This window comes from Mastomys coucha, unplaced genomic scaffold (genome assembly GCF_008632895.1).
Source record: "Mastomys coucha isolate ucsf_1 unplaced genomic scaffold, UCSF_Mcou_1 pScaffold12, whole genome shotgun sequence".
NCBI lineage: Eukaryota > Metazoa > Chordata > Mammalia > Rodentia > Muridae > Mastomys > Mastomys coucha.
The window spans coordinates 9,257,376-9,276,862 of record NW_022196894.1 but is presented as its reverse complement, the minus strand read 5'-3'; the positions used below and the strand labels follow the sequence as shown (position 1 = coordinate 9,276,862).

General features: G+C 42.8%; 1 long non-coding RNA gene across 1 annotated transcript; it reads right to left on the bottom strand.

The window, feature by feature from the left end:
• Positions 1–7,435: 7,435 nt before the first annotated feature.
• Positions 7,436–10,704, bottom strand: LOC116086294. Its single transcript, XR_004116865.1, has 2 exons — positions 10,539–10,704; positions 7,436–7,661 (listed from the first exon to the last, which is right to left on the bottom strand). It is a non-coding gene; the product is annotated as an uncharacterized LOC116086294 (long non-coding RNA).
• Between the last annotated feature and the right edge of the window lie 8,783 nt (positions 10,705–19,487).

Genomic DNA, 19,487 nt, shown 5'->3' with positions numbered 1-19,487 from the left:
TCCTTCCTTCCTTTCTTTCCTTTCTTTCTTTCTTTTCTTTCTTTCTTTCTCTTTTTAATTCTCCAAAAGATTGAATTATCAAAGTCTTTGTATGGAGTTGTAATTGCCACACTTGGATGCCTCGAAACTTGGATGCCTTGAATGGATGGGCTCTCATAGTGATCTCTTCAGTAATTACTTGAGTGAACTGTGTGTTTCCATAAGTGAGACTCCACTGTGTGGGGGTACTTTATAAAGATCTATAATTTGTGATAGCTTTTCCGTATTGTTTCTTAGTTTCTCTGCTTTTCCTCATTAGAACATTGTCCCCCACCCTCACCCCCACTTCAGCACCATTTAGTTTAGAAGACAAGAACACACAGTGCAGTTGAGAAGTCTGACAGATATAGACAAACTTGAAACCCCCCCCCTTTTTTGCCAAATACAGTAATTGTTACTATAGTTTGTGAAACATATTTTCTGACAGTACATAAGATGTGATTTATGAAATGGTTGTGGTGAGATTTTTTTTTTTTTACTTCAAGAGAGAGAGGGAGAGAAAGAGAGAGAGAGAAAGAGAGAGAGAGAGAGAAAGAGGACCTGCATTTGGGGACCTGCATTGTGTGTAGCTTCAGTTGCCCCAATGAGTGCTTTGTGCTCTTCTTTTTTCCACTGGTTTTTCCAGTGTTTCTTCCACAGTAGAAAATAAACAAAGCCACCAGGAAAGAAGAGCACATTTCAACTGAGCAGGCAGAGGCTGAAGCAGGGAGAGGGCTTTGAGCCTAAAACCAGCTGGGCCACACAGCAAGTTCCCAGGCAGTCCAGCCTGCAGAGTAAGACCCTGTCTAGACAGACAGACACACAGACAGACACAGACATACGCATACACACACACACACACACACACAAACAACACACACACACACACACACATACACACACACACCAAAAAACAAAGAAACAAAACAAAACAAACTGCCAATAGACATACAGGATTTGGACAATCCCAAACTCAAAGATGTTTGAAATAAACTTTAGAGATTCTGTAACCTAATATATGTTTCTATTTACATGGGCATATTGATTGTGAACAATATGATGGATTTCATTATAACATTTTCACATAGGTACACTGTAGACTTTCACACCCAATGTTTCCATTCTCCCTCCCCCTGACCCCTCCCTTTTCTACAAGTAGAGAAAGCTCAGAGGTTCATCTTGTGAACCAGATCAGATTGAAAGCTATCCAGGACATTAATGAAGCATGCCCTTGAATGTGTCTCAGAGGGTTTGCAGAGATGATTAGATAATGAAGACTCTGGCCTGGTCAGCAGTCTGCACAGTCTCTTGAGAGGTGGCTGAACTGTGAGGTGTCTGCTTGAAGGAAGTGTGTGTCTCAGGGATGTGCCTTTCAACGTGTAACCCTTCTTCCTCTTCTTCACTTCCTCAGGGATTAATAGTTGGAGTGTTCCCATTAGGGTCAACTGTCCCTAATCTCTATGTACTGAAACCTCTGGAAACGAGCTGAGTTGTAGTTCCTCCTTTTAAGTAATTCCTCCCATGTATTTGTACAACAATAAAACTCTGTCCAACTCAAGTGGGTAAGAAGCGAGAAAGAAGAGAGCTCAGGCTAGTGAGCAGCCTTGAAACTTGAGAACATTCAAAGATTCACATATAGAGAATATTCAGCAACAGAGGAACTTGCAGCTATGAGAATGACATCTCCCAAGGCACGGAGAAAACAAAAGCTGGGCTGCTTAAATTTACCAGAGGATGCTTAAGGATTTCTGTGGGAAGACTGAAGATTTACCCTTCATTTCAGCAGTGTGGCCTTTATTGGTGGCCTTTGTGAAGTCATGTGAATAGAAGACACAGGGTATTAGAACAAGGTGTTTTACTGTAAATGGAAAGGATAAATGAGATGGTGAGTAGAAATACATGAGACAGTGAGAGCAGTATCTTTAAGTTTTTGAGTGTTGGGGCAGCAGCTCAGTGGGTAAGAGTACATGCAGATGCATGAGGTCCTGCGTTCAGACCCCAACACCCACATGAAAAGCTGTGAATGGTTGTGCATGCCTGCAACTCCTGCACTATATTGGACAGAGACAGAAGGATCACTGGGGCTTGCTGGTTAACTGTAGGTTCAAAAAAGACACTGTCCCAAGGCTACAAAGTAGAAAGTGATTCTGCAGGACACCCAGTGTCCCCTCTGACCTCTTCAGGAACAAAGTGCATACACACACACACACACACAGAGAGAGAGAGAGAGAGAGAGAGAGAGAGAGAGAGAGAGAGGGAGAGAGACAGAGACAGAGACAGAAAGAGAGAGAGAGCGAGAAAGAGACAGAGAGACAGACAGAGAGACAAATAGACAGAGACAAAAACACAGAAAGAGAGAAGGGAGAAAGAGAAGGAGACAGACAGGCAGAGAGGGAGGGAGGGAGGGGAGAAAGAGAGAGAGAGAGAGAGAAAGAGAGAGAGAGAGAGAGAGGACGAGGGAACAACAGCATAGCTACTCATGGAAGTGCTCCATCAAGCCTTAACAGGGAGGGACTAGGACAAATGCAGCAGCAATGCTCTTGTGGAAGCAGGAGGAGGAATTGTAGGACTTATCCTTTGGTGGAGGTAGGATGGTGAGGCAGTTCCTAGTACTGCTATTTTATCACAAAACAAAAGAGAAAATTCACCATTTTCTAGGGATAAAGAAGAGGCATTGGAGGCTAGGAGAGATGTTTAATACTTTTCTTGGAAAAATAGAAAAGGCAAACTTTCCAGAGAAACACCGTAGTATTGTTTCCTGCATAAATCTATGCTTTTAAGGTAAATTGAGGTCTGTTATGGTAGAACATTCTTTCTTTGACTGTGCTGGACTATTAGGCTTCAGAATAGGTGATTTAGACTGGCCTTGGCTTAGCTAGAGAAACAAATTAGGAAGAGAAGAAATAAGAAAATCCATGGCATTCTCCAAATGAAATGATGTAGTTCTTAGCTACTTAAATAAGGCAGTAAATCTGGAAAACAGAGATTGCTGTTGGGGAGTGACAGAAACAGTCGCAAGAGCTCTCTTGGAATGAGTGAATTTGGGAGTCCACACAAGGTAGGATATAAGGACAGAGAAAGAGATGCTTAAGTTTGAGGTTTTGAATTTAGGGCAGAATATAGAGAGAAACCATGTGAACTGGGTGGAGGTAGGGCAGAATAGACTAGTGGAGCTGCAGTGGTCCTTAGAGGAATGGATACTCCAAGGGAGAAGGTCAGAGGAAGGAGGCAGATACCATGGTGGAAAGCATGTTCCATGTGGTAGAATATTCAGTGAATAAGAGAGATCATGAGAAGCCTGAAAAGAAAGAGCTTTGTGTACTCAGGATTGGCAAGGAGATTGGGCAGGTAAAGTGTTTGCTGTGCAAGCACGAGGACCTGAGTTGGATTTCTAAAACACTCTAAAACTCTCCAGATCTCTAAATCTAAGATGGATTTTGGTGGCATGTGTTTGCAAGTGCTGAGGAGATGGAGTCAGGTGGATCTCAGTCAGCTTAGCCTATTTGGCTAAGATCTCAATCAGAGACTCTGACTAAAACATAAGGTGGATGACTCCTGAAGAACAACATCCAAGGTTGACCTCTGTCCTAATTACACACATTCACACACACACACACACACACACACACACACACACACACAGCAACACACACACACAAACATGCACACACATAAGCATGCACATATATAGTCACATGTACACCCCTACTCACACTCACACACATGAACACACAACTCACATATGCACCTACATATATGACATGCTCACACATATGCATATGCAAACACATCCACATGCACACACACACAGCATTGGTATGGGCTTGAAAGGAGATGACAGTTTGGATTCAGGAAGGAAAGAAAACATAGTTTAGAAGTAGCCATTAGACATATGATGAGAATTTTCCCAATTAAGAAAAAGTATTGATTAGATCTACATACATATACACACAAATACTCATATATACAGACACACAGAGTCATGTGTTGCATAATGATCTTTTGATTAAAAGCAAAACACATAGATGATGGTGGTCTTGTAAGATTCTATCTTGTAAGATATTGTGACTGTCTTAGTTTGTGTATGTTCACCCTATGACACTTACACAATAATGAAATCTACCAATATGTTTCTCAAAATGATACATCCTGGTGTGTTATAGAATATTCATGTATTGGTATACATGTATATCCATACACAATTACATATCTATAAATAAAATTACCCCATTCTGTATGCTCAATGAGCTTAGACAACCTACCCAAGTCCTTGGGCAGCTATTGGACCCCAGCCTAGGTGATGTGCTTGATTTTGAAGCTTGTCTAGTTCACTAAGACTGACATGCTCTATTAGGTTCTACAAGAGTCCTCCTTAGGTCTAGCCATGCAGCCTCCTCCTTCAAAGGCCAGAGCAAGGATAAGTCAGTAAAGACAGCTTGCTTTAATCCTCCTGCTGCCTACAAGGAGATAATGAGTCAAACTGGCTCTACTTAGGGAATAAAACCTGGAAGGAAATTTTCATCACACTCCTCAGTGAGGACAACAGAAAAGGGGGTTTGAATTAAAGTGGTAACCACCAGTTTGGTTGGCATTCACTCCATCTCCCAAAGTCTTTCTTCCTCTTTATGTTCTTCCTGAAGGAGACAGAGCAGACAAATGAGAGGAAGGTAAGGAGACACTCCAGTCCTGTGATGCTTATCTTCAGCAGCTCCCCTAGGGCTCTGGGCAGCTATCAAATGTGCGAGTTCTCAGAGTACTCCTACAGGATAGGGATGACCCTTCTCCTTCCTTTAAAGTGTGTGTGTGTGTGTGTGTGTGTGTGTGTGTGTGTGTGTTCATGTGCAAGGGTGTGGGTGAATCTGTAAGAAAGTGTAAAGAACAGAGGTCAATTTCAGATGTCATCTTTAGATGCCATCTACCTTTATTTTAAAGATTTATTTATTTTATGTGTATGAGTACACTGTCATTATCTTCAGACACATCAGAAGAGGGCATCAGATCTCATTGCAGTTGTTTATGAGTCACCATGTGGTTGCTGGGAGTTAAACTCAGGACTTCTGGAAGAGCAGTCAGTGCTCTTAACCACTAAGTCCACCCCTTACCTTTTTTTTTCTTAACTATTTTTGTTTAGAATTTTGTCCAATGAATTTGGATCATATTCATTCCCCCAACTCCTCCCAGAATAATGTCCCATTCCCTACACACCCAACTTGGTGTCCTCTTTATTTGTTTGAATCTACTAAGTCCAATTTGTGCTGCCCATGTACTGTTGGATATATAGTCCTCCACAGGATCAGGTGCTGCAGTTTGAAAGAATACCGACTCTACCCCAGCAGATATCAATTGCTGATGGTTCCCTGGCTAGGGATGGGGCTTTGAGTCCATTTTCTCTATTCATACTGGGATTTGATCTGGCTTAAACTTGTACATGCTGTGTGAGCTCATTTCTCTACACTTAGGTCAGTTGTGAGTGCTGGTGTTATTTGCCATCTAGTGCAAATAGATGTTTCCTCTGACGAACATTGAGCAATGAATGCATCAGTCTATGATGAGTCATTAGAAATTGGTTTGATTTTATGTCCATTTAGCAAAGTAAAAAGTTATAGACTCTTCCTTAGAGTCTATAAACTGTTTATCTACTGGCCCATGGCCCAAGAATGGTGCCAGGTAAAGATGTTTCTTCTGGAGTGGGAGTTAAATCCAATAAGAGAGTGGTTAGTTACTCCCATGATGTTCCTGCCACCATTGCACCAGTGCACATGTCTTGCCAGGCCAGTCATTGTTATGGCTCTCAGGGTTCAGAGTTGCATTAGACGATGATTCCTTCCTACACTAGTATTGTTCATAGCACCTTCCGGAGCTGTGGAAGTTATCCAGTAGGGCTGAGGCCTCCAGGTCCGTACCAGCTTGATTTCTCCATGTTCTCTAACTCAAGTACACAATGTCTTCAGCAATATAGCCTTACTGTTGCATTCTGGAGAGCAACCAATAGGACTGACAGTAGCCTGTTTGGAAGCATCTATAGAATCTCTATGGCCAGAAATTCCAAGAGAATTAATCCATTCCTGTTACTAGGATTATCTGTTAACCTCTGGTACCTAGTAGGAACATTGTCCCCTCATAGGGCAATTTAATATCTCTCTCTCTCTCTCTCTCTCTCTCTCTCTCTCTCTCATTCTCTCTCCCTCTCTTGCTCTCTTTCTCCTATCTATAATCTATCTATCTATCTATCTATCTATCTATCTATCTATCTATCTATCTATCTATCTAATCTATCTATCTATCATTTATCCATCCATCATCTCTCTACTACCCATCAAGAAGCTTCTACAGTATTAGATTTCTACATAACTTTTTGAATGGTTTTCAGTGGTATTTATTCTTCCTCTACCCTACCCTCCTTTCTCCCACCAAGTTTATGTCCCTTTATTCCCTTTAACCTGTTATACTACTCTCTTGAAAACACCCACCCATCCTAAAGCTCCACAATAATTTCTTGACCTTTTGAGGGTATTCCAGATGAAGCACACATATTTGAAGATTCAAAGTGAACATCCATTTTAGTCAAGGTTTGGAACTCATGGATCCCATTAAGATAAGGAACCCCAGAATTTGCATATGTCTACCTCCCCAACACCGAGATTGCAAGTGCGCATCACCACATGGTCTGGGTATTCTTTTTTTGTTGTTGTTGTTAATGGGTTCTGAGGATCATTCTTGTATAACAGGAACTTTGATAGCTGCACCATCTCCCCAGCCCTCTTGCCTCTAGTTTAAGGGTAGGTAATTTAGTGTCAGTGTGATTGTGAATCTCACTCAGGTCATACAAGCACTCCTGAGTCTTAACTCGGAGCCCTTCCACTTTTTGGTTAGTGCTTCCTCAGAGGCCTTGTTCACTTGCATTGGCTTTACTCAGCAGCTGGGGTAACAAGAAAAGGCCACATGAGGAAGCCAATCAGCGTTCCTCATGGTCTATCTCTCCTTGTCACTAATCTGGTGCTGGGCTGCTGGGTTTAACTCTCACCTGCCAGCTGTGAGCCCTTAGGGAAATGACTCGGTCCCTCCGCACCTCATTTTCCCCATCTGGAAGATTGGGATGATTATAACTTTTATCTTATGAGGCCGTTGTGAAGATTAAATAATTTAAATATGTTAAGCATTTACAACTGTGGCTGGCACAGAGGAAGTGGTCGATGTTATTTTTGTAGCTGTGGCACTTGTTTGTATTGTGAGTAGCTATGTGACTAGTAATGATGATTATCATGATGAAGGCGCCAATGGTAAGATATAATCATTTGTTTTGCCTTTCCTGGGGTGCCAGGGTTGACTGGGACAAGTGATTTAACGCGTGCAGTATCGTAATTAACCCTCATCAGCTAGGATGCTTTTGGATGCAATGACAGAAATTGCAACTCCAGCTGGTTTAAATGACAGGTCATTTATTATTGCCTGGAACAGGAAACTCAGACTAAGGCAGGTTTCAATACGGGTTGATTGAGGGAATAAATGGTGATACAAGTACCGGACTCTTTGATGCATCATCTCCTCTACGTTACTTGGTTGTTAGCTTCATCCACAGGCTATTCTTAAGTAGTCCAAGGCACCAGAAGCAGGGCAGACAAGTAGAAATGGATAAGAGATGCCTGGAAGAAGAAACAAAAATGCTCTCTGAAGTTCCAAGCACACAGTCGGCCTTGTCTCATTGGCCAGAACAGTGTCCTATGACACTAGCCAGTGCAGAGCCATCTCTGAGATAGTGGATTGAATGGCATTTCCTCCTCCGTGCCATTCCAATTAGCCTTGGAGCTGAGGGTCCTGGACAGCAAACTTCTACTCCTCTGCAGAAGGAAGAGAATCTGGGTGAGTGAGAGCCAAGGTCTACCTCACACAGGTGTTGTCCATGCCTTTTCCCTGAGAAGGAGAGAGAGTTTGAAAAGAGAATGATGTCATAGCTTCATCAAAGCCAAAATAGCACTCCAAGCCAACCCTGTCTGGTCACAGAGTACATGTTCTTCTGGGCAAAACTGAAACTGGGTGTTTGGGGCAGGAGATGTGTCCAGTTTCACTGAGCATCATATACAGCATGGTAAGCATAGTGTAGGTGTATCATAACAAGCTTAATTAATCAATTCAATTGTGTGCAAGGGTGCATAGGCACATATACATATGAATGCCAAAGTATAGCTTGTGGCTTCGTTTCTCAGGTACAATCCACCGTTTCTTTACTGAGAAAGTCTCCCAGTAGCTTAGAGTGGCTCTGTAGTCTAGATGAGCTAGCTGGTGAGCCACAGGGTCACACGACCTCTGCTTTCAGAGAGCTGGATTACTATCCATGCCAACACAATTGGCATTTTTATGTTAGTGCTGGGGATTGAACTCTTGTCCTTAAACTTGTACAGTAAGCACTTTACAAACTGAGCCATCTCCCAGCCCATGTTTATCAACTCTTTGAATTAGGCATTTTTAAGATGCTTTAATATATATAGAGGTAAGCTGAGGTTCATGAAGAAACTTTAGCAGACTGGAGGCCACTGACCTAACAAGCCCCAACCTTGAATCCAGGTTTGTCTACTTTCAAAGCCCCAGCTTTTTCTATGATCTCCTCATAAAATAGAATGTCCTTGCATCCCTGTATTTGGGGGGAGCCAGATGAGGAAAACTGAAACTTTTAATGAGGATCCTGATGCATTTCAACTCAGTGACCCAGTTTTTTTTTATTAAATCATTTTTTTTTTTAGAATGAGGCGCTTTCAAAGCACCTGCCCTAGTGAACCGTTTCCTCTTCTGCACCCAGAGTTCTGTGACCTGTTCTGCCCACCTGCCTCCACTGAACACTTTGAGGATAAAACACCCTAATTGGCTGCTCTGACACCCCTGGAATGCATAGAGCCAGGAGTGTAGAAATGGTCTCTCTGAGTGACAGGATGGTAGGTCTCCTTTTCTCCCACGGCCACAAGCAAGGGGAGAGTGATTTTTGTTTGCTTGAAACCCAAGCCATGCCCAGTCTCGGGTGGCATACCCTCAGAAATCATCTCTGTGCTTTCCTATATCAATTCTAATTCAAACACAGGGGTGGAGGTTATGATGAGTGGGTGACCCCACAAAGTGCCACAATGCTAGACTAGTATTTAAATTTTACATATCAAACCCCTGTATTCACAGAAGTAAAATACTTGTCAAGATGCCACAGCTATTGTGTATAAGCTTGGAGCTGACCTGCATAGGAGCCTAAATCTTGTGTTTTCTCAGTAATAAGTTTTGGATTGGTTTTATATCTTTCGAACATCTTTTTCATACCGTACACACAGTCATTAATTTGTGTTATTTGTATTGCTGATAATGGATATCTACTCAGATTAACATGAGAAAGAGGGAGAGTGTGTTATACATTAGTGAGGTTTTCACAGAGTTCAAGGGCAGACGTTGAGCTCCATGGAGACTTTCTCTCCACCTGTCATATGAGCTACATGACTGATTCATCCTTCATATCCATTGTAGAGTAGCTTCCGTATTTCTCTTTACCCAAGAACATCAACTGCACTTGACCTTTGCTATTCACTGAGGGAGACTAGCCACATGATGAGGCAAAGAAGGTTTTGTTTTTTTCTGTTTTCTTTTCCCCATCTCTTCCCCCTCTTCCTGTTCTCCTAGTTCTATGTTTTCAGAAAAGAGAATAATCACTCTTAAAAATGATCTGGATGTAGCCCGGGGCTATTGGGTCTCTACAGTTTGAGGAGAAATATTGTTGAAAATGGCAGCTCTTGCTAGTCTCCTTATATTGGTGGTGTGCTCCAAAGTAATGAAAGCTCATTCTAAAGGAAACACAGCTCTCTTCTCCCAAGCAGCTTATAATATAGTAATTGCTACTTATCCGAAGGACCCAGGGATTACATATAAAACAACAGCATTTGTCAACAGACACAAGTGCCCAGTGAATGCTCCACGTTGCCACTTAGTCCCTCCTTTGAAACTTGAGGTGAAAAGCCAAATAAGTAGAAAATCCAAAAGCTAGTTCGGGAGCTCAGGGGATGGTGGTGAAAAGTGAGGTCACAGGGTTCTTAGAGCAGAAGGAACTGTGCTTTTTGGTTACAGAAACCTCAAAGTACGGCAGGTTTTTCTCCATCATCAAAACAATGTTCTTAATCAATGATGAGGATTATAGTTAGCTGAGTTGCTTGAAGACTACTGATGCCTAACGCCTCACATCCATGGCTTTGGTTCCACTGTTCTGGGATGTGTGTTCATACAGTAAGTTTTCAAAAAGCTTTTGGGGTGAGAGTCTCTCCTGGGGACCTGAGATGAGTCCATGAAGATAGAGTAGCCACATGGCTACTATCATCACCAGGGGTCACAAGGAAGGCAAGTTTGCCTCAGACACTAGCAAGCCTCTGATACAATGTTTTCCTTGGGAAGTGCTGACCTGAAGCCACTAATGGGCTCTTCTGGAGTGGGTCCCACTTTTGATAATTAGGAGAGAAGTAACAGAAGCTTGATGGATACTCTGAGGGCTAAGGATTTACCTCCTCACTCCAATGGGGCCAGACTGTTCGTTCCATCATCTCCCACTGCACACATACTCTGAGATGAGAGGGATTACATACAGGTCCTTGTGGATAGAGAAGAACGAGAGTTGAAGCTTGCTGACTTCATTTGCACCAGAGGGAGCCATGTTAGTCCCACTGACCTTTCACCTTTTAGACAGTTATGATACCGGTCCTGCCTAGTTCTAGGTGATGACAGCACTTTGAGTTTGTATAACATTCTACAGCTTCTAAGGCTCCCTGACAAATATCTCGGTCTTCACCAAAGTGTGATCACATACACCACAGGTGGTACAAATGCACTTAGGGGAAATTTTTAGTTACCTTAATGCATGTTAGAGAAGACTTAATTAGCAAGTGAAAAATCATGATTTCACAGGTATTATTTCTTATGATTAGGTGGTGATTATCTGTTTAGTGAGTAGACTTAAAATGAAGACTGATTTCAGGAGGTGACTACATGGCCAGAATATGTGTTTGACAATATATGTACAAAATTAGGAAAATCCTATTTGTTATGATTATTATTGTTTTTACCAACCATGAAGGGCTGGAGAGATGGATCAGTCGTGCAAACTGCTTGCCCTCTGCTCTTCCACAAGCCCAGAACTTGCCCCTGAGCACCCAAACTAGTAACCACCTAGAGCTGCTGCTTCCTAACCTGTGGATTGGGATTTCACAGGGGTCCAGTAGCCCTTTCACAGGGGTCACATACCAGATAGCCTGCATATCAGATATTTACATTATAATTCATAAAGGTAGCAAAATTAAAGTTACAATGTAGCTACAAAATAATATTATTATTGGGGGTCACCACAACTTGAGGAACTGTATCAAAGCATCGCAGCATTGGAAGGTAGAAAACCACTGGTATAAGGGATCTGACAGTTTTTTCTAATCTTTGAGGTGCATGTGTATATAGGTCACACACACACATACACACACACACACACACACACACACAAATCTTAAAAGAAGTATAATGAAAAATAAATAGTGATGTGTTCATAGCTCCGTCCTGTGGTTTTTGTACAGGCTTAAAGTTATGTGATCTGAATGCAACTCCAAGTTCCTTTCTGTTAATTTTACAGACTCAATGTCTGGCCCACATCTTATTTCTTGACAGGTGAGGGGCAATTCCCAGCACTGCCCACTCTCCCCAGGCAGCTTTTCAGGATTAGATATATGCAAGGCTCTTAAGACAGTACGGAATGGGCCAAGCCCATGATTCCCAGCAAAGCAGAGTTAGTATCATCAGCAAGGTATGAAAAATATAAATTTTTGACCTATTCTAGAAGCAGCTCCTCTGAAACTCTGGGGATGAGGATGGGGTTCAGACTCCTGCTCTTTCAGGCCCACAGTCTGTGATATGCACTACACAGTGAGAATGGGGTCCTTAACAGACAATTAGCCAGGTTTGTGGGCACTCTATTATCATGCCAATTGAGGTGGAGTGTGCTGCAGGCCCCCAGTGATTAGAGCCTGCTAGGCATCTTCAAATGCCCAGGGAAGCTCACCACTTCAAGAAACTCCCCAGTACAAGATACAAAGAGCAATGTGTTGAAGGGATTCTACACAGCCGGCCAGTACCTGGCTATGAAGGGATTCTACACAGCCGGCCAGTACCTGGCTATGAATGGCAAGTGGTAGGAGATTCTCAAGCCCATCCTTGGCTGTAGTCATACCTGGAATTGTCATCAGAGTTAGAGGTAGACCCAAAATACCTGGAAGATTGAGACCAGTGCCTGGGGTTGCTTAATGTACCCCACTTTATCTCCCTAGGCACTCTATCTCTTTTGAACCTCAAATTGCTGCCTGGATGTTGAGATTCCACCTCTATTGAAATGGAGGCATATAATGTAATTGTTTTAGTAAGTGTAAAGTAATTCTGGCATCATTCTTTGTATGTAGAGGAGTATATATGTGTGTTTATGTGAATGGTGTGAGCATCATTGTATGTGTTTGTGAATGGGAGTGGGGCAAACAAGTGTCCTGCTCTATGTTCTTTGTGTCACTCCCTTGAGACACAGGAACCTGGAACTCATTGGTTTTCTCTGGTGCTGGCTGGAAAGCCACAGTGCCCCTCCACATGCACTTCTCACCACACTGGCTTTACAGGCATGTGCATTTGACTTATTATTATTATTATTATTGTTGTTGTTATTATTATTTAGTTTTTAACAAATCACACTTGTATACAATACACTGTGATAACTTTCACACCTCCACTTCTCCCCACCCACTCCCATGACCCTTTTCCTCCTCCCACATAGTCTTCTTCCTACATTACCCTCCATTTAGGCAGTCACAGTACACTCACAGCTACAGCAGCTGTCATGTTCAGAAGACAGCACTCCATCATGTTCCTCCCCATCTTTTGGCTTTGGTAGTCCTTCCATTTCTTCTTCTATGCCATTCCTTGGCACTTAGGTTAAGAGACCAAGCACTCTTGGGAATCACTTAATTTCAGCACTTTACTTGTTCTGAGTTCCTGCTTTGACCCACTGTTATGAAAGGTTTTCCTGACCCAGAGATGCTCGGGGCTATGCCTTTAAACATATATCCAAGAAAGCAGTTTATCAGCACTTCCATTTCCTGCCTGGCATTTCATGTGGGTGCTGGGGATTTGAACCTTGGTCCTCATGCTTGTACAGCAAGAGCTGTTACCCACTCTGCCATCTTCCATAGGCTCTCAACACCATTCTTGGGAGTGAAATCCCAGCTTCCTCATGTCTCAGTCATATGTATCCAGGAGAATCCTTCACTTCCCCATCTGTAAAGTTAGGATGATACTTAATGTCATCTTTTTTTTTCTCCTCAGCATTATTAAGAGGATCAAATAGAACAAGTACATAAATCTCTCTAGCAGTTCCAGACAAGTAGACAAGGCTTGCCTTTTGCAAATTATAATGATTATTGATTCCCTGTACTGTCTCTTTATGTATTCTGTCTTCTCAGTGGAAACAATACTCCTAATGCCCAGTATTATGCACCTACTGTCTCTCTATGTGTTCTGTCTTCTCAGTGGAAACAACACTCCTAATGCCCAGCTCTATATGTTCTGTCTTCTCAGTGGAAACAATACTCCTAATGCCCAGTGTTATACACCTAGAATAAGCCCTTCTTCGCTCCTCACCTTCTTATGCTACATAATTGCTTCTAGGGTTTCACTCCAGCTCCAGGGTTGATGTGCTTTCTAGTGGTGATAGAACAGTGTAGCCTTATAGGCACTACCAAAAATGCTGAAAATTATATCTAAGTGGTAGGTGATCAGCAGCAGAGAAGACATTTTCAAGCACGGGATGGCTTTGTCCCTGATAAGCTGGTCTCATTGCTTTTCTCAGGTCAGCCTAGACCAGGATAATATGGCTTATACAATAATAAATAATAATAAATAAAATAATAATAATAAATACAGAAAAATTGGAATCTGTCTGCTCTTACTACATTTATATCTTGTTGGCCTACTAGAAATCAGAAAAAGCACAACCAGTCTCCAGGTCATAACAGGGGTAAGGGAGCAAGGGTGAAACCCTTCCAGCTGGTACAAGAAAAAGTGGTTCCACACCATCAGCAGCAGAGGAGCATCTTCAGTTTGACTAGAGACGATCCAACCATAGAGGGCAAGCATGATGGAGGAGAGCTGTGCATGTGTCACTAAGATGGATCTCCCTCAAGGTTGTGACCTCAGGGTATTTGAGAAAGTCTTCATAGAGCCGCAACCCTTCAAATTTCATGTTGTGCTGACCCCCAGTCATAAAATTATTATTTTACTGTTATGGTATAACTGTAATTTTTGCCTCTAGTATGAATCAATTTAAATATCCCCTATTCAGGATATCTAATATGTGAGCCTGTGGGAACCTTGCCTCACAGGTTGAGAGCCACTGCTCTACAGGCTCCCAGTTTGACATCTTTCTGCCCTCACACCTGAGTATCACACCAGGAAACATCATAGTACCTACACATCCTTCTTGACAGCCGCCTTCTTTGTTTGTATGGAATGATGAGGAAGTGCTTTGAACAGCCTTTAGGTTCCTAGGCTGGGGAGGTACAGTGTGGGGGCTTCCACCATTTAAGAGTGACTCCTGTCCACAGAATATCGTTTAGGGTCTGAGTGGGTTTCCTGTACAGCTGAAGTTAACAGGCTGCCTCTCTCTCTCTGACTCCAGAAGAGGGAGTTTGCTGTTTTCCTCAAGTGTCTTTTTGAACCACTGAGGAGAGTAGCACTGATACCTGGAGACCTTCACTTCAAAGCTGTCTTGTTTTCAGGGACAAGTGACACTATCACTCTGACAACTAAGGGGAACTAGGTAAATGTTAATAAGATTTAACAAAAACAAAAACAAAAAACAAAAACATGAAACAGTAAAAATTGCAAAATGCCTGACACAAAACAGGCCAGCTTCCCAGCCTTAGCTATGCTCTTGACTGATCAGTGATATCAGAAGCATGAGTTTGGGGAACTGGGGAGGTGGCTGTAAGTTCAGCATTTCACTGCATGAGGGTCTGAGTCCAGAGCTTTAGAACCAACATAAAAGCCTATCAAGCCAATGCCTTTAATCTCAACACTTGGGGGTAACTGCCTATTAGAGGGTATACGAGCTGACAGTGTCTCTGGAAGCAGGCTCAGCTATCTCTGAGGCAGGGCGTGGAGTTCTCTGATGAACCGAAAGTAGAAAGTAGTTGGTGTCCAGCAGGTCCAGCTATCTCTAGGCTGGGGAAGTAAGCTTGACCACAAAGAATGCTTCTCGAATGAACCGAAAGCAGCTGGCAGTGAGCAGGCTCAGCTCTCTCTCAGCCGGAGGGCTAAGCTTGACCACGGAGAATGCTTCTCAGTGAACCGAAAGCAGCCGGCAGTGAGCAGGCTCAGCTCTCTCTCAGCTGGAGGGTTATGCTTGACCACAAAGAATGTTTGACTATAGAAAATGTTTGACCACAAAGATTACTTGCCCGCGAAGTCTCGGGTGGTCTCGGATGGTCTCGGATGGTCTCTGGTCATTGTGGCAGAGTCTGGAGGCTCAGGAGGTTCATGTCATCAGCCATAGCTACCAAGACCAAGGGAAGATGCTAGCTTGTCTCCTAGCTGCCTCTTTAAGCTATTTTTGATGTCACACTGGAGCAGGGTTTAGATAACCACTCACATCTGGTTATCTTCTCAAGTTGTTTACTTTTCTATGGAAAATTTTCGGCACAAGTGTATACTTCTAATATTCACAGATATTTTCTCATTTTGACAAGACATCTCTTATATGTTATTCTAGACAACTAATACATCAAAACAACTCACTGCAAATAACTTATTTCAAAACAACTTCCAAACATTTCCTATTCCAAGGTGGAGCAAGTCTTGCTACAGGCCTGCTCCTTACAGTGGTCCCTGGGGTGGTGTGCCTGTAGGCAGTCCCTGGAGCTTGCTGCACAGCCAGCCTCACTGAGTCCCAGGGCTCCAGGTTCATTGAGAAATCCTCTTTCCAAAAAGGTAGAGAGAGACTGAGGAAGACAACTGGTATTGTACTCTGGCCTCCATGTACACAAGGACACACCTGTATGTGTACATGTGCACACACACATGTTTTAAGAGATAGGCATACTAAGGACTGCTTGTTACCTTGTTGCTCAGAAGGTGGAGGTCTGGGGTTCTAGGCCAGCCTAAGCCTGCATCATAAAGAAAAGAAAATTCCAATTTGAAGCATCCAAGCTAATGTCAAGCTCATGCCTAACAAAACCAGAACTCTTAGGCTTCTCCTGGGTATCTGGTTCATTTCTTATACTTTCACACATGATCTCTCTAGGGATGCAGGGTGGAAGCTCCTGGCCTAAATTGACAGAGCATGGCACACATTATTCCCTTAGAAAAAACAGATGTGACTATAATAAATACAACACAGACTGTGTGCACTGTATGAAGTCTAGGGGTTTTAGCCAATTTCCTTTTGGGGTGTGTGAATGAATAGTTCACAGAAGAGAATAAGGGTAACTTTAAGGAAGATCCAGAGTCTACTGATGTGGAAAATGGGAAGAAGGTAGGAGGAAAGGAGGCTGGTGTAGCTTGTGCTCCATTAAAGAGCAGTCAAGAAGGTGCTAGAAATTTACTACCATTAGATTCAGGGGGACTTGGGAGAATGGTCAGCTTAACCTAGGAACTGCCCCTTGACTGATGAGAAATCAGGGGTTAAGAAATTATCCTTTCTCTTCAGTAGACCTGAAAGTACAAGATAGAAGGCAACATCTATGCAGAAATGCCCTTCTGAGTGAGGGTCAGAGGTGACAAGGAGGGTCTCAAGGGACTGCTTTCCACTTGGGCTGTTAAAAGTTTTAAAGCATTTGTAAGCACTTCAAACCACTATGACACTATGTACACCATGAGACAGACAAACAGATAGATGGATGGACAGATGATTGGATGAACGGACAGATGGACACATGGACACATGGATATACACACACAAACATATACACACACACACACACACACACATACACACACACACACACACACACACATACACACACACACACACACACATACACACACACACACACACACACACATACACACACACACACACACACACACTTTCCTGCTGAAGAACTTGTACTTCATGATGACATTTTAGGTTTCCTTTCCTCAGAATGATTCAGTGGCTCACTTTGGTGATTAATCTCAGTTGTTTACTTGATTAGATAGGGTCACAATTAGGGCAACTGTCTCTTTAATAGGATTGTGAGGACATTTACGGAATGAAGGTTCTGACCCGATGGATAGTGCAATCCCTTGATGGATTCAGAATTTGAATACTATGAGAGGTGGTGGACCTGTGTCGGGTGTGGTCTAGCTGAAGGAAGCAGGTTACTGGGACCATGTCCCTGGGGGATGTCTCTTGCCCTGCCCCCTTCTTATATTCCCTAGTTCATTCTCTTCCTGGACCACTGTGTCTTGAATGTTTTTCTTTGGATGCTCTCCCATCTGTGACAGATAAACCCTTCTGAAACTGTGAGCAGAAGCATCACTGCCATCTTATCAAAGCAGCTGCCATTATCTGCAAGAGTCCAGAGAGGTCAGGAATGTTGGACCACAAGAGTAGAGGAAGGATTTTTAGGGACTTGAGAGTCCAGCCACTGCCTCCTGAACCACTTCTCTGTAACCTCCCTCAGCCGAAAGCTGGCTGACTTAGACCTGGCCTTGCCACAAGCGGCCAGCCCACCTAGGGTGAGGCCTCCTGACCTGAACAAAGCCCTTTTGTTTTGCCACCTCTCTGCCTCCTGCTAACATCTTTGCCCTGCTGAATTACTTCACCTGCTTCTGAGATTGACTGAGCATCAAGATGCTAATTTGGCCACCGGATCCTGGTGGATTCGGGGAGGGGTTTTGCCTGCCTGCTTGATTCTCAGATGGATAATACACTTTGGACTTTGAGCAGAAACCATGGCTCGGTCCCATTGATTTTTTTTATTCCTCTCGCCTTCTGATTCTTCTATTTTCCTAGGCTCCTTCCCCTCTTCCAGAGACCTAGTTTGTGTGTAGCCACTGGCGGCTGCAACACTTCTCAAACATATGTAAGTCTGCCCAACTGTTTGCAATCTTAGGGTACCCTAGGGTATATAGAAGGTTAATTAAAAGGGGCTCATCTGTGCCAGTATCACCCATGAAGTCATCACCCATGTTTTTATAAGGCCTTATAGTCCTGGAAGTAACATCTCACTCATTCCTTGTGAGACAAAGAAATTCATTGGTTCACTAAGCTTGAACACAGATTTGGCAATGGGGTCGAAGCCTTACTTCTCCTTGGAATGGACTATTCAATGCTGTCCCTCTTGTATTGTTGACCTTCCTGCATTAATACAGATAACCTGTGTTAAACCTGATCACGTGGCTCTTCCTGCCACTGGCCCTTACCCCAATCTCCAGTTACTTCTGTTGTTCACAAAGAAGCTCTCGCTGTGGCTCTGACAGCCTTGAGGTTTCAGGTATTCCTCAGTTTGTACCAGTGACAGAGATGTTGGTTTGGTTTTTAAGCTACAGCATTTTCAAGAGGGCAGTCAATACAAACACTTGTAGCTGTGACTACAGAAATGATTTATCAAGACCTGGTATGTATAAAGTCTGGAGATGTGATGGGAATTTTGGCAATCACATTCATGTTTGAGGTTGACACCAGTCAAACCGCCAACTGACCAATTATCTGCTGAGTTGTGAACAGGCTTATTTACCATCTGTCATCCTTCCAGCCACTGTAGTTCATAGAGAGATTCCTCATGATACTCTGATCACTGTTTTATTGCTATGTAGCCCAGTGCATTCTTGATCTCAAAATTCTCCCTCAGATTCTCCCTTGGCTGTCTTAGTGTGGGGATTACCGGCATGCAGCAGGCATGCTGCAACCACAGTAATTAAAAAAAAAAAAATCAAGAGCTTAATCTCCCTAAATGTGCTAATTTAAGAAATTCCCTGCCACTTACATTCTTTCCTTAATACTCTCCAAATGTCTTACTTGCATATTTGATCACTCATAAGGGTAAGATTTTAGAAAATTTAAAGAGATACTTTCTGTTTTGGAGAAAATCATATTGAATTTAGATATAACCCCTCAAGTGTGGTTGGAAAAAACTTTTCCATAGAACCGTGTTGAGAGGCAGAGTGGGAACCTGAGGAAGGCCATAAAACTCCTAGAAAGGTTTACACCTCTTTCACCTCTTTATGGAAAGGATAGGTTCTTTATAAAAGAATGCATTCTGCCTCCTCATCTTCATGACGTGGAAAGCTCTGCCATTCTTCTGAGTCACTTAGGGATTTGAATATTACCAGATAATTATGAGGATGCTTGATTTTATTATTACCCCAAAGGCCACACAATCCACAGTCATGTGATGCAGGAGAATCTGCAAAGAACGGTCCTACCCAGGTGGATATATATAATGAGAGGC